Source organism: Equus quagga, chromosome 3 (assembly GCF_021613505.1).
Source record: "Equus quagga isolate Etosha38 chromosome 3, UCLA_HA_Equagga_1.0, whole genome shotgun sequence".
NCBI classification, from domain to species: Eukaryota; Metazoa; Chordata; class Mammalia; order Perissodactyla; family Equidae; genus Equus; species Equus quagga.
Window position 1 is genome coordinate 101705063 of NC_060269.1, and position 17175 is coordinate 101722237.

The 17175-nt window shown below is 35.5% G+C and overlaps 1 pseudogene; it reads left to right on the plus strand.

The window, feature by feature from the left end:
* The first annotated feature begins 344 nt into the window (after window positions 1–344).
* On the plus strand, window positions 345–5346 carry LOC124236812 (UDP-glucuronosyltransferase 2B17-like; annotated as a pseudogene).
* The last annotated feature ends 11829 nt before the right edge of the window (window positions 5347–17175 follow it).

The following is a 17175-nucleotide window of genomic DNA, read 5'->3' on the forward strand; positions in this document are numbered from 1 at the left end:
AAAATCTGCCTGGAAATGCTCAAATAAATCAGAACAGATTTGTGCTGAAACAATGCTGCTTTCTTCTCAGGAGACTCCCTACACAAAAGATAATGTCCTCTTAGCCTAGTGGCAGTAGTGTTTACAATGTTCCTGGGATTTATTATATGCACATACAAGCGCGAGATCATTTACCTATTCTTTATTTATTTGCTTTCCAGTACCTCTGCTATGCACTCGTTCAATCATTGTGAACATGATACGTAGCAGTTATATTTTAACTACTTAACTCATTGTTTCCTGGATATAAATGAGAGCCACATCAAATTTAAAAGAAGTTTATAGAGAGATTGAATTTTACCAGGATGTCCAAGAAATGGGCCTCTCTTCTTGTACTGTATTACCATTTCAGTTGTGGGTTCTGTGGAAAGGTGCTGGTGTAGGCATTGGATCAATTTAAAGCTGATCCTGGATAAACTTGCTCAGAGTGGCCATGAGGTGACTGTGCTGGTATCTTCAGCTTCCATCCTCGTGGATCCTAACAAGCAATCTGCTATTAAATTTGAAGTTTATCCTACATTTTTTACTAAGAATGAACTTCATTTGCTTTTCATGAAATAGATCAAGGTGTGGTCATATGAGTTACCAAAGAGCACATCGTGGGTATAAGACCCAAAGATGCAAAAAATTAATTAGGAATATTCTGATCTATTCAAACTCTGTAAGGATACAGTTTTGAAAAAAAAAAAAAACTTAAAGAAAATCTTCAGGAATCCAAATTTGATGTTTTTCTTGATAATGTCTTTCTCCTTGTGGTGAGCTGCTGTCTGAAATACTTAATCTACCTTTGGTCTACAGTCTTCGATTTACCACTGGCAATACATATGAAAAACTCTATAGAAGGCTTACCTTACCTCCTTCCTACGTACCTGTCGTCATATCACATCTTAGTGACAAAATGACATTTATAGAGAGGGTGGCAAGTATGTTGTATTTCCTATATTTCAACTTTGCATTTGAGACCTTTAACAAGAAAAAGTGGGATAAATTTTACAATGAGGTATTAGGTAAGTCAGTGGTTTATTTATTACATTCTCCCTCCAGTAGGTGGGAAGAAACCTTACTTTCTTCGTCTGTGTTAGAGTGTATCTTCGTGTGCATGTGGATAGATAGATAGATAGATATGTATATAGATGTGTGTATATGTATACATATAAAATTAAAGAGAATTTATATTTTCTTAGATTTAGTGTCAAATGGGTATATGATAATTTCTCAGTCAAAATTTATCAATCATTCAGGAAAGCTTGTACAAATTATTTTCAAATTCTGTGGCACTGGAACTGTAACTCCATTTGACATTGATCCACCATATTAATTTTCTTATGACTTCTTTATTTAAAGAGCTACATATGTACAATATTTTTCATAAATCATAATATCTCTGTTATTTGTTGCTGTATAATCAACCATACTAAAGCTTAGAGTTTAAAAGAGCAACCATATGACTTGCTCATGATTCTGTGAACCAGCAATTTGGGCTGGGCTCAGTGAAATGTTGCTTCTTTGGGCCTTGCTTTGGCTCACTCATTAGGTTACAGGTATCTATCAGCTTACTTGGGGCAGAATGGTCCAAGAAAGTGTCACTCACATGGCTGGAGTTTGACACATTAGCAGGACACTTGTCTCCTCCATGCAGCCTCTCCGATAGGCAAGTTTGTACTTTTCCAGATGACAGCAGAATTCCAGAACAGCTTGCATGAATGTTCTAGGCCTGGAACATGAATGCCACTTTGGCCACCTTCCACTGGTGTAAAAAGTCATGAGGCAAGCTCAAATTCAAATAGTCTCCACCTCTTCATAGGAGGAATGGCAAAGAATACATAGCCATTTTAATGTACTACAGAAAAAACCTTGGTCAAAAATGTTTAAAAATCAAGAGAAGGTGAGCCATGAGGAAATATATTTTACCAATCTCGTTCTAGTAAAAAGTTTACTTTATGTATAAGAAAGTATGTCTACTTGTGTTAACTGTATGTTTACTTGTCTTTATAATTATTTCTATGAGTTCACAGCTAAGCTTCCATTCAGCTTTCAGAATCAACATCTCTGATATCTGTCTTCTAGATTTAATTTTTCTATTATTATATCTGAATTCTTTCTTTTGTCTTATCATCTAATATCTCTATTAAGAGGAAAATTCTTAATTATGGATGAGTTGTCTCTCAGCATTATCTAGTATTACTCCTTCCTTCTCAACGGGTTAAAAGTCGTCTGCTAAGTAAACCTAAAACTTTGAGAATTACTTTAGAGTTATCAATATCTGTTTTCTTGTTCTACAATTACTACTCCCCCTCAGTTTAAAAAATAAAGCAAAAGATGAGGATGTAGTATATGTTTCATATCTGAATGGTATCTAACCAAGATTGTTTGAAAACATTCATTCAATAACAAAAATTTGTTGAGCTTCTGCTATGATTTTGTTTCCAGGAGGCAGAAGGAAACTAGTCAACATTTATTGAGAATTTGCTCTCTTCCAGGAAATCTTCTACATCCTTTATATTTATTGACTCATAGAAGACACACATAGAAGTCCTTTTACAGGTACTATTATTATCCTCATTTTACAGATGTGAAAACTGAAGTACAGAAAGTTCAGATAACTTACCGAAGTTCTCATGGGGAAGAAATGTTGGGAATAGGATTGAAACACAGCAATCTGGCCCCTGGACCTAACTCCTTGTCGTATTGCGTTAACTGAGAGAAAAGAGAGACACTGACTTCAAAAATCCACACATAACTAAGAGACATTGCTAAGCATCAAGCACAGTATAATATAGAATATCAAGAAAGTTAGTTTTTCTTGATCTAGGTGGTCTCTTTAACAGACATTTTCCATTGCCAGTACACATCTTTCAACTATCCAAACTTAGTTATGCTAGAGTGGTGCTCCCTCACCACCATTTACTCACATATATAAAGCATTTTTTTTTGTTGGGCACTATTGTAAATATTTTGAAATCTAAAAATAGAAATTTCTTTCAAATGGACCTTAACTATATTTAGCTTAAAAGTAATAATTATTTTAAATGGGCAAGAAGGTATACAAGGTTAATCAAATATTTCAGAGGAAAGAAAGATCTGGATTTTAAAACCACAATGTTTGACTATATGTATAATATATGAGGGTTTGGGAGGTAGTGGCCTGGAGAGTAAAATCAAAGACTAAAGTCTCAAAAACAAATACACCAAAAATTAATGAAGTATCACAGATCACAGAAAATAAACTCTTTGATGAGATTCCACAGTAAGGGGGTGCAAAGTATTACGAATTACAACAAGGCATCAAATGGCAAATGATGAAAGAAGAAAACTGGTTGGTAAGGAGGGTGGCTAGGTCTGCCAACAATGAAAGACTAAACAAACAATCTAAATACCAAAGTTTTTAAGATTAATCTGCTAACAATTATTCAGGAATCATAAGTCATAGAAAATAAGCTCTTAGATGAGATTCCATAGGAAGGGCATGCATGGTAATGTCAAGGAAAACAAGGATCAAATGGCAAACAATCAAAGTAGAAAGTCGAGTGGTGAGTGAGTGGATGAGCGGGTTGGAGGGACTGTGGGAATGTAAGAATGAGCAAATAATCCACAAAGAAACTCAGGGGATATTTTAGGTAAATAAGGGATACAAGTGCAAGAGATTGATACAAATAGACTTTTACAACAAAGTCAGTTTTCCATGCTGACTTTCCAGAAGTTTTATGTCATTCTTTGAATGAGCATCCATCACAGTACTGTTGATTTATTCTAGGGCTAGAAATTGACAAAGGAGATGACTTGGCTAAGTTTTAAATACTTAAAAGGGAGAATTTTCAGCTTTTTTGCTGGTGAAATTCCCTTACCACCCATTCTTACATGCTGAGTAATACCTACTTTAGTTTTTTCATATATATAACTTTTCTGTAGACTAGAGACACAAATTAGGTATGGGAAAATGCTTGAAAGACTGAACGATGGGACAGTGCCTCAGGCTCCCATTCTTTCCATGCAATTATCAAGCGTCATTCTCTTTACATTAAATTGTTAATAGTTAATCCATGTCAGAATCCATGTCTCAAGTTTGTTCAGAAAAAAAAAAATAGATGACATGGAGACGGAGGTGAAAGACATGCTTTTGTTTAGTGCATCTCATTCATCACGCACTCTCCTGCTCCCGGATGGTCCAGGACTTTGGTCCTACAACATAGTTTCTTCTATAACATACACAAGGGAGAGTGAGTCTTGGAGCTATGGGAGGGAAGGCTTGCTGTTTCCTGGTGAGGATGGCAATCATTAAGGAGGATTCTTGAGCAACTGCGGTTTCTCTGCTTGCCTCCCCTAGACTCCTAAATGATATTCAACTTACCCTGGGTAACTGGTTTATTCTCTGGTACAACTGGAGAAGAGATTGAGACAAGTGTGAACAATGTAAATCTTCACTCTGGTGATCCATATTTAATGTAGAATATCATTATGATTTTTAGAAAACAATTTCTTATTTAACCACTTACATTCGCCTTGGGGTATTTCTTCATTTCAATGAGCACAAAATGGGTTCTAAGCCTGGTCCATGTCCCATGCAAAACCCTGTCACACTGGTTCTCCCTGGAGACTGAGGATCATTGGTTAGCAAAGAAAATAAAATATGTTTAAAATGCCTTAGGATTCAATAAAAATGTCAGGAATATCATAAAAGAGGAACAAATCTAATACGATGAAGATGGAAAATGAGACTACAGTCATTTAGAATGTAAAATTCATCCAAAATACTTAGATGGTTTCAGAGATATATTCACTTAGAAATATAATGTATCAGTTATCTTGAGTTCATAATACTTGAAAAGAGGAATGAATCTTTAATGAGTTTTTGAACTTAGAAAGGTTGCAGAGGTGAGAATAATTTATTAGCTATTTAACTCTCTCAGTTACATGGGAGTTTTTTGGTTTTTGGGGTGGCTGTTGTATAAATTTTAAAACACTGGCATAATTTGAAGATCTTGACCTACAGAGACCTGAAACTTTATTCTTATTTTTTTGAAGAAAAATGGATACCAATTCAAAAATTTACATATTCTCTTTTCTAACTTCTTTTCAGGAAGACTCCCTACATTGTGTGAATTGATGGGGAAAGCTGACATATGACTGATGCGAACCTATTGTGATTTTGAATTTCCCCGTCCTCTCTTACTTAATTTTGAGTTTGTTGGAGGACTCCAATGCAAACCTGCCAAACCCTTGCCTAAGATAAAACATTGGTCTCTGGAAAAGAACTCTTCTTTTCTAATCCAGATATTGTCTTATAAAAATACATGGGGCAATACATAAAATTTCTTCACATCATTCCCACACATATTATGTGTTTCTTGTTTCTTTATCACTGAAGACTCTAGGTTGGCCAACAGTTGTTACAAGGATGAGAGAAATTTATAATGAAGTACAAATCATATAATAAGTAAGATTGAGGTGGTGTGGGAGCTCTTGTATTTTATTTAAGAAAATTGCAATCAGGTATTTAAAAGAGTTAAATTCCAATAATGTTATATTAAAAGTGCAAATATGTGCCAGTATTCAAAGATCTTGGGATGTGGTGCTTTAATGCAGGATACTATGATAGCCAGGAAATATACAAAGGCCACATTCTAACCAGTAATATCTTAATATCTTTTTTTTCTTTTCTTTCCTCTTTTTTTTTTTGGAGGAAGGTTAGCCCTGAGCTAACATCTGCTGCCAATCCTCCTCTTTATGCTGATAAAGTTTGACCCTGAGCTAATATCCGTGCCCATCTTCTTCTTCTTTATATGTGGGATGCCTGCCCAAACAGCTTGATAGGCGATGCTAGGTCCATGCATGGAATCCAAACCAGCAAAACCCAGGACACTGAGCAGAGTGAGCAAACTTAACAGCTTCACCACCAGGCTGGCCCCCAAGTAATACCTTTTTTTTATTAAATATGAATGTTCAAGAGAAAAGGAGAAAAAAGATTTAACTTACCTATCTCATTGAATTGGTCTGAGAATAAAAAGTTCTTAAATGTTCTTTTTTATTAGCCGACTCTATTTTTGAATTGGCCCACACACTGAAATTTATTTGTAAGCCCAAAATCGATACTTGCAGTGCCTTCATCATCATTCATGGATGTGCACAGAGTAGCAAAAAATTGATTCACCTGACAGGCATGTTCCCAGTTGAAGTCAAACAAGGTGATGCTCTGTCTTGTTGTACGGCTCCCATACTGTAAGCAAGTATCCCTTTCCCAATCTATTTAATGCCTCATTTTTGTGGGTTTTTGGGTGATTGCACTGTTTCGAATGGACCCCAAGGATGTTGCTGAAGTACCGTCTAGTGTTCCTCAGAGGAAGCAAGACGACAATGATATGCCTTAGGGAGAAAATGTGTTTGTTAGATAAGCTTCATTCAGTTCCATAAGTTATAGCTGTTGACTATCATTTCAAAGCTAACGAATCAACAATACATATTAAATAAGATGTCTTCAAGGAGAAACACATATAAAACAAGGTTGTGTGTTGATCACTTGATGAAAATGTTGTAGCAACAGGCTTGCAGGAACCATCCTTGTGTTTCCTCTGGGGGCAATGACTCAGTATTCGCTCATCATGTGTTTGTGGCAACTTCACAGAACATAACTGTTGGGAACAATAAGAATCGACTAAGTATGGACAGCCCTTACACAGTGCCAAGCACATAGTGCTTAATATTAGCTATTGTGATTTCCATTGGACTAGTGACCCTTTTAACAAAAGGAATTAATTTTAGAAGACAAAGTAAGCAGATGAAAATGTTAAAATCTATTTGAAGCTTTAAGCAGTCTCACCTGTATCTAGACTGGAGGGATTCCTTCAGAGATACATATATGAGTATGTACATATAGGAGTGGATATTGGCAAATATTTTTCAATTGCCTCCAGCATTTGATCTAATCCTACATGAGATCAAAGAACTTCACAGCATAAAACAGAGCAGCAATCATTGTAGCCTGATAATACAATTTGTGCAAATCAGCCTCTCTCCAGAATTAGCTGTCGTGGTGTATTAAAAATCATTTGGTGTTGCATAAATTAGATATAATCCTGTTTCAAACTTTTAAATTGTCTGATCTGACGAGCTGGCTAGAAAACAAATGTAGTAAGTAAAGTCTTAGGGAGGAAATGCCTGGTTTAATATTAACCTGCACAACAGACCAGAGAGTTAGAAATATAAATAAAGGTTTTCAATGATTTTATGCCATAGTCTCCACTTAGTTCACATTCACACTCATTAGATGTCTCAACCATCAAATCACTCTCAAGGAGTAAAATCTCCTCAGAATAACTGGTTTACAAGCAAGATTTGTCACAGTCATTGTCAGTCAAGGCTTTAGTACTCTTGAAGTATTTGGGCCCAGATAAGATAGAATCAGTAGTCAAGTAGAAATTTGTACTCAAGCTTGAAACCTTGTGTGTGATGTGTATAAATGACATGTGTCAATATATGTCAGTGCACCTTCATTAGGACTTTGAAGGAAAACAGAAAGAAACAAACTGCAGGAAGTTTTGAAAAGCTATTTCCTTAATATGAGCTGAGATTAGTATAACACGCTCAATATTAGCAGAGCATGTGCCAGAGAGAAAAAGAATATGAGACTTTAAGAAAATGAAAACTATTTCATAAATTTGTAAGTCTTTGTCTCTTTCAGTCAATTAATGTAATATTGACAGAAAAAAGGTTAATAGATCAGTGTCTCATCTGGGGATTCATTTAGGGAGCATTATGGTGGTGAGAATTTGAAACACCAGGAAAGGTTGTGGCTGATGAATTGAGGGTCTTATTTATGTGCATATAGATGATTTAACAGCAGTACTTTCCTTCTTTTACTAAAGCTAGTATATGTAACCTCATAATCAGGTCATATTACATGTAGCCATCAAAATCAAGAAAGCTTACACGCCAAAATTGACTTCCTGAAAAACTGCCAAGAAGTGTAACAATTCAGTAACAAATATATTGGACATGAAGTGACATATAAATTCAAGAAGACTTTTCACTATATTCAAGGAATTCTGTTAGGAGTTTAGATCCTTTTAAATTCTTGAATTCTTCTGTTTATATCTCTGAAGAACACCAAAAAAAAAAAGAAAAACCTATCAAACACAGCTTGGATTATTTGTCTTATTACAGGAAGAGGGAACAGCTCTTTGACAGGCTTTCATTACTGTTCCAGAAGAGGGAAGTCAGAGGAAGCTAATTTTAAGGTGTTGGGACCTGGGTTGGCATTATCAAGGAGGGCCTTGTAAAGAAGGGAACTGGTTGTAACTTAGCAAAATTTATGACACAACTTTGGACTATTGGACAGAGGTGAAGTCTTCAATCGTGTCCTAATGAGAAAGTATATGGTTTAGTAAGTTCACTGTAAAACAGTTTGTCACATCTTGTCACCCTGGGACAAATTACTGAGCTATTTTTGCTGGGTCTCAGTGTTATCTAACAAAGGACTAGGAGAAAAATTCCTTGTCCTGGTATTGTTGATGCATGGAATAGAATATATGTTCTTTTTTGTGCTCATTTAAGAAAATTAAACCTGTGTTGCTACAATAGTGACAGTTTATGCAATGAAGACTTTCTCTTTACTGTCATCTCTTATTGAGAACTGATAAATAAATCACCACAGTTGTCAGGTGCTAATTATGCCTCACCTACCAATTTTCAATAGTTTCTTGCTTGGTCTTCTTATCTCCATGTTCTGCTACGTCAGACTGCATTCTTCGCTTCTGTCACTGTTTCTCCAAAGATGATAATGGAAAACACCACTACTTTTCTTTGGTATAGTATCTATTTTATCGAATTGGGACCTGTTTTATGACGACTATTTGTTATTAAAAATATCTAGGAATAAATATAATGCTTGTTAAAATTTCAGTAGTTGTAAAAATCTAAATTCTCATAATTCTTAACAACTTTACTGTGTTGTTCATGTCATATTTAATGAATTTTGTAGTAACTGAGTGACATCTGCTGGCTTAATGTAATGTGTTATATTTGTGGCAATTTTGAGATGCTACTACAAATACTTTGACAATCCCCCATCGTGTCTCCTCCCCTTGAACTCTAGCAGCTGTCTCAGCAAAAAGGATGCAGTGGAAGTGATGCAGCTTCACTTCCAAGCTTGGTTAGAAAATGTGATCCATTCTGTCACTGTCTCTTTGTCTCTCTGTCCACTCACTTTGGAGCCCTATGTTGTACCCGAAGTTTCTGAGACTGAGAGACTATGTGGTGTAGAGATTGCACAGAGATGTCTAAGAAGTCCGTTGTTGTTTCAGCCCCCAGCAGTCTGAGTCTTCTCAAAACAATCTTAAGGGATCTCTTGCACACACACAAAAAAGAAAAGCATTCAAGGTGATAGGTTAATTAAATTGTGCTCAATACTTCACAATATGTACATATATCAAATCACCACGTCCTACACTTTACATATAGACAGTTTTACTTGTCAGCTATACCTCAATAAAGGCGGGAAAAAAAAGAAATTCTTCTCTATCTCATTACCCTTGCCACTGGATTTTTCCCTTTTGGTCTCTTTCTCATCTTTCCAAATTCATCTTAAATTTCACCTTCTTTGGAAGGTTTTCCTCCACCTTACTATCTAGTATGGTTTTCTAGGTTATTATTATTATTATTATTATTTTGGGAGCTAACGTCCGATATTTATTTACATATGAAATCTGTGCAATAGAGTTATGATGATATAGTGCATAACACCTGACAGCAGCAGGACATTTTGAGGAAGTGAACATTCAATACATTATATAACACTAGTATCTATACACATACTAAAGAATTTATTTTTTAGTATATAATAATTGTAGGGATAAACACAAAATATAAAATGCAAAATAAAAAGTATACCAAAGAAACCCTAAAATATAATATAACTCTCTCAGAGAACTATAAATGGAAGAAGCAGAAGAGGACCTTTCAATAAAGCAGAACAGCACTTCAATAAAGCACTTCAATAACACAATAAGCAGATTTATTGATATTGTTTTACTGTCAAGAGTCAGAGACATATGTGATGTACATTTTTTGTCTGTAATATTAAGTAAATTACATGACAAAAACCTGCCTATATAAAATTATTGATCTAACTACATATTTGTAACTTTTACAGTAGTCCCAGCTATTTTATAACTTTATCTCCTCGTGCTCTTTAAACCAGGCTTGCAAATTGGCCCAGAAAGCAAGCCGTCCTCACTTTTCCTTTATAATACGATTCTTCCCCATTCTCTGAGAATAATTTAGGAAATCTACATTCCTTACTAGATTCTTGGCCTAAATCTTTATCTATCACTGGGAGAGAAACTACTTACAAGGCTATTTTAAACACTGTTTTGTGTGCCTTGAAAATCACTGTGATGAACCCATCACTGCAGTTGTGTATCAAATGTGACAGCTCTTACTTAGAGCGGGCACACTGAGGCTGGTGCTAAGATAATTAAAAGTTCGTAGTAGTTTTGAGACCCACAATCACTTGCAATTTATGTAGTAAAATCTAAAACCTAACACCCTAAAAAAGGCAATATCTTAAACTGTAATTAGTTAACTCATTAATTTCTGTAACATACTAAATGGTTTTTTTGAATTGAGGAACTGCTCCTACTATTAAGAACTCTGTCATAAAGAAATGGTAAAAAATAAATAAATAAATGAAATAACCCTTAAAAACTCAAAATATTTCCCACTAAATACTGATATGAACATGTAACAAAGACTATAAAAAGTTATTCATTTAAATCTATGCAAACTCTTTTAAGCTCAAATATTGTTTTAATAATACTCATCAAGGACATACATGAGATGAAGAAGGTACATTGAAAGAGAATATATTGCAAAACCTAGACAATAGTATTAACTCTATGATGCTGCAAATGTTTTGTAATAAAAATGCCTTTTCATTCCCGTGTGGACAGGGATTTTCCTTATGGCCATCTGTAGCTATTACTCAGTGGAACTCATTCTTTTGGATTTAATGAAGGCCATGCCATGTGTGAATATTTGAGGCAACTTCAGCTACAAAAGTTTTTGTGCACACTTTGCGTTTTCTGTTTGACACCACACCGTCAAATGAATTACCCTTGTACCCGGGTTTATTCTCCTCCTCCTTATCTTCCCCAGACCCATTCTGCTTGGGCACTGGCTGAGGTTCCTTCCACTTGTGTACACTGAAGAGCTGCCTGGATAGAGAGACATGGGACATATAACAGAGGCCACCCTTGGGCTCTGGCAGGAAGAACCACCTGATTTGTGCTGCAGGAGGTACTTATAGAACTGCAGGAGATCTTTTGTGGTGAAGCGGCACACAGCACATTTGTGAACCTTAAAAACATTTCTTTTTTACTTTTCCACCGATGGAGTAATACTTACTCTGGGAGCTCTAAACTCTAAACCCCTTTCTTCCAGCTTCCCATTTAGAATGGGATCTTCTGTTTCTGTTTTCTACTCAATTGTCACTTCTTCCATTTATTACTTTTTAGAATCTCTTGTTCTTATCTTTTTGAGTCCTCAAAATTTATAAGTATGTAATGGAATGATGATTTGTTTAAAAATCCTTAACAATAATTATTGAAAGGTATTATATGCTGTGCTATGCACTGTTGACAGAGAGAAACTAGCCAGAACGGGCCCCTACTCCTTTTGAGTCACAGTCTACAAGAGGAGATAGCAAAAACAAACAAATGGGGGCGGCCCTGATGCTGAGTGGTTAAGTTGGCGCGATCTGCTTCCGGCAGCAAAGGGTTTCGCTTGTTTGGATCCTGGGCATGGACATGTCACAGCTCATCAAGCCATGCTGATGCGGCATCCTACATAGCAGAAATAGAGGGAACTGCAACCAGAATATACAACTATGTACTGGGGGCTCTGGGGAGAAGAAGGAAAAAAAAGATTGGCAACAGATGTTGGCTCAGGTACCAATCTTTAAAAAAAAAAAAACAAGGAAAAAATGATCACAAGTGCTGTAAAGAGAACAAACGGAGTTGGAGAGGTGAGACTAGATTAGATAAAAATTGTTGGAATGGGAGTTTAATCTGTCATCCTCTCCCCCAGGTTACTTTACCTTCTATGAACACAAGCATCGCTACCTACCACACTGTCTCACTGTAAGTGAGCGATAAGTGAGTTGAATGAATAAATGAATGAATGGATGGCTTACAAAATGTAACATTTGTTGAATGTCTTCAAATTTCACTGAACTGAGTTCTTTGTGTACATTGTCTCACTTTATAATCATAACAACACTAAGTCAACCATATTTTATAGGTAGTGATAGTTTTGACAAATTCTTCCTTATTTTAACATGTTAGTTTTCTCCTTTCCTCCACCTGAATTATTTCTAAGTCTCTATCTACATGCTCCCAAGGTGGGCTTTTCTTAATATGTGAGAATTTAAGGAATAAGTACCTCTGGACATATCTCAGGTAAACAAGAAATACCAACAACAAAATCTCCAAGACACACATATGAAATATTTGTCAAAGAACAAATTAATAAAATCAACACCAGTCAGGATTAGAAAGACAGATGTAACACGTACATGGCATCATTATATCCATTTAAATACCAAAGTAAGGCTGAACAATACTGGAAACTGCTGTCATTGACAAGATGTGTATCTTGTAAGCCTCAACAATGTAATAATGATAATATGTCAAATAAAAATTCAGATGTGAGGTTTAAGAGACATGGAGGAGAGGTTGAGAAATGACTTTAGATGAGAAGTCATTTCCTATTGACCGAAATTGGAAACATTTGGAAATAATTATTCTGATCTCTAAGGTCAATATTTGTTCATAGATTTATATGTAAATTTTAGTTAGTGATTTACCTATTAAAGAAATATTTATTCAAAGCCTGGCCATTCTTTTAATTTGACTATAGTTTCTCTTTCCTTGAACATATTTATTTGAACCATTTAAACTAAAGTAACACTAAATGTAATTGTTAAGAATTTATTTTCTTAATTATTTATTTATGTTATTTTTATTTGAAATAAAACAGTATTACAAAGTAAAATCAAAATGAAAAGATTTTTTCCAGTTTTACTGAGACATAATTTAAATATAACAACGTATATGTTTAAGGTGAACAGTGTGTAGATTTGATGTCTACAATTAAGCACTTAAGTATTACATTATGATCACCACTGTAGCACTAGCTGATACCTCCATCACCTCACATAATTACGATTATCTTTGTGGTGGAAACATTTAGGATCTACTCACTCAGAAGCTTTCAAGTATATAATACAATATTATCAGATTTAGTCAAAATTCTGTACAAGATCACTAGAAATTATTCACCTTATAACTGGGAGTTTGAGAACAAGGCATGGTGCTCAATCATCAGAAGTCAAGCAGTCACAATGAAAAACAAGATTAGAGTGGTAGCCAGGCAAGCCAAACCCTGAAAAGCTATGGATATGGTTATCCAACAGGCAGCCTTAGGGACAAAATGGATAAGCCACTAGACAGAGCACTGCTTAGGCTGTATTACCAGAAGAGTTCAAGGATAGTCATCTGAAAGTTGAGGATAATTTCTCACCTAAAATCACAACCACTTGCCAGTTTTTTGAATTTGAACATTTTTAGACCTGGAACTGATTGACTGATAAAGAGAATGGGTCCTCCCAAGGAAGAGTCTTGTAACATCATTCTACATGTACGTGCTTATGACTCCCTCAAATCTTTCCAAAAGAGACAGCAGCATCCCTGGAACAACAGATGACTTTCTCAGTTCCCAAAATATCTAACTGAGTAGATACATTTTGTCTTTGGGACAAGTCTCAAAAGGGATCCTTGGCCTATGGGATAGAGTCTATCATAGTGGGAAAGGCCATACAGAAGCACTTTGCATTAGTTTCTTAGGGCAGCTGTTTCAAATAACCACAAACCTGGTGGCTTAAAACAGTAGAAATTTATTGTTTCATACTTCTTGAGGCAAGAAGTCTGAAATTAAAGTTTTATCAGAATGCTTTTCTTCCAGAAGCTTTGAGAAAGAACCCGTTCCATGCCTCTCTCCTACCTTCTGGTGGCTGCTGACAATCTTTGGTGTTCCTTCACTATGGCTTCCCTCTAATCTCTGTCTTCATGTTATCTTGCCTTTATTCATCTCTAATCTCTCTCCATCTTTCTTTTTATATGGAGACCTGCCATTGGGTTTCAGTCCATCCTAAATCCACAATGAAGTTATATGCACATCATTAGCTTAAGTATTTTGCAAAGGCCCTTTCCCCAAATAAGCCCCCTTCCATAGTTTCTGGGGATTAGAACTTGGACATGTTTTGGAGAGGACCACTGTTCAACTCACTATATCCTTTAAATAGCTTCCTCTCAGCACTACCCTTACCTTTCACTCAAAGTGCAAATAAAAAATAACATCACAGTTCCAAGGATAGTGGGAATTAAAGATCTTAAAGATTTAAAGGATGCGGGATGATAGACTCTATTATATCTCCATTAATTAATAGTCTGGCCACAGCATACCCAATGGATCCAGGACTCTGATAATAGACTCCCCAAAACTCTACTGAGTAATTGCTCCACTCTCAGCCTCTGTGCCAGATGTGATATCTCTGCTAGAGCAGATTAACTCATCTTCAAGCACATGCATGGTATGAGGCCATTGCTTTAGTGAATGTGTTCTCTTCCATCCCTATCTGGAAAGACAATCATAAATGGCCCTCATTCTCTTGGAGCACATACAATATACATTTACAGATTTGATTCATGACTATATAAAATAAACTTTCTTCACTTTCTTCTCCTCGATCATTTGATAGCCCAAAGAGTTACATATTCTCTCGACATCCTTCAGAAAACTGTGCTAGCCAAGTTTATTGATGATATTATGCAAAATAGAAAAGATGAGCAAGAAGTGATCAGTGTTTTGGAGTACTGCATAACACCCATGAGCTCCAGAAATGGAGAGATAAAGTCTCTTAATACTAAACTATCTGTCACATCAATAAAATTGAGATGCAGTCATCAGGTGTATTTGAGGTCATCCTTTTTAAAGAGAGGATAGATTTTCACATTTTGCCTTTCTCTCCACAAAGAAGGAAGACAGTCAATTGCAGGCCTTTTCAGGAATTAAAGGAAGTATATTCCATACTCCGGCTCATATACCAGCTACTATGAAAGACTACCAGCTTTGAGTGGGCCTCGAGCAAGAAAGAATTCTACTGTGCATGTAGCCTGTGAATGGCTATATTTACTAGGTAGACTTTATGGTATTAAAAATGTCACTGATGAGAGAAGATTTTATGTGGAATTCATGGCAAGTGTAAGAAGAAAATTACAACCCTACAGGACAATGCCATCAGGATTGAAGAATTACATGCATTTGGAAAAACACATACTGATATGCTATGGGGCACTGTTAGATGAAACATTCAATCATGGGACACCATGCTTACACTTACCAGAGAACATCCATCACAGAACAGGTAATAAACAATAACGTAGTAAATAACAACAAACTGACTCAACAAGGTGACGTCAGCCAGCCTCTATCATCAGTCATCCCTGTTCTGGACCCAAGAGCAAACTTGCAAAGTGTCCATGTTGGCAGATAGTGAGGCTGTGTATGGACCCAAATGTATGAACTCACATTTGCCAGAACTGATCTAACTAATCCCACCACTGTATATCCAGAGTGTCAATTCTGCTAGCACTAGAATGAAACACTGATTCCTTGATATGGAACCATTGTTTGAGTAGACCAACTAGGGACTTGTGGCCCAGTTTCCTAAATTGGACCCTTTTCACTCTGGCTATTTACCCTGACAGGAATAACCACATATTCTGAGAATGACTTTATGTTATTATTTGCTTGGGTTCTGCAAAAAGGTCACATTTCACTAACCTGGAAATTTAGCAGTTTAAAGAATTGATAAGCCTGAAAAATATAAAAGCAGTATTAAAGTGAAGATATTTAAGGCCATGTGTGAAAATTGGTTTTAACAGGTCAAAATAAAGCCCACTCCAAGTGGCTTAATTTTTTAGTAGAAAATAGTGTGGGCTATGCTGAATTTCTAAATTTGTAGATCCTCTTCCAGATGTCTAGTCTCCTCAAACTCCGCTTTCTTTTTCCTCATGCAGCGATAACTCCAGTTTCTGATAGATATCTTGTTCTTGCGATGTAATCTGAAAACTGGCTACAGTCAGGTGGAGAAATCTTAGGGTTCATTTCATTATTTTCCCTTCTCTTGGTAATCATATTTTTTTGAAATCTAATGTTCATTATCTGAAAATAATTTATATATATAATTTACCTGGTTTTCTAGTTGTTTATGGCAGAGGGTTAATCTGGCTCCAGCTGCATCATCATGTCCAGAAATAGAAGTCAATACTTTAATTCTTAAGCAGTTCAAACAACTTGAAACATTCTTTGAGGGGACAAATTGAAGCAGATCCTGTTGAAGCTTAATAAAAAGGGGAAATTTTGTAATGTAGACATGTAGTGACTACTGAACTCATATCTGAGGGACAATAAACCTTTTTATTTTTTCAAGACTTCCAAAAATTACATGAACAAAAATGAACACTTTTTTAATATAAAGAACAAAATGATTAACACGCAGGCCATAATGTACCAAATAATATTGAGAGAGTAATACCGACAACGGATGAATTCATTGGTGTAGGTCAAAGGCATTTAGCTCTTCTGTGGTTAACAACAAATATAATTCAGAAGAATGCTTGATTTAGGGGATTTTTAAAATAACATTCTAGCATTATTTTAAAATCTTAAATTTTTTCCAGCTTTATTAAAATAGAATTACAAATAACATTGTGTTATTTTGAAGTGATTTGCTACACTTATATATTGCAAATAATTACCACATTATTATTAGTTAACACCACTATAATGTCACATAAATACCATTTCTTTTTGTGGTGACAAAATCTAAAATTACTTTACTTATCAACTTTCAAATATAAAGCAGTAGTCCTAACAATAATCATTATGTTGTACTTTTGATCCCCAGAATTTATTCATCTCATACTTTAAAGTTTGTACCTTTGATAAACAACTCATTTCCTTCAAAGTCCAGTCCCTGTAAACCACTATTCTATCTCTATTTCTATGAGTCTGGCATTTTTA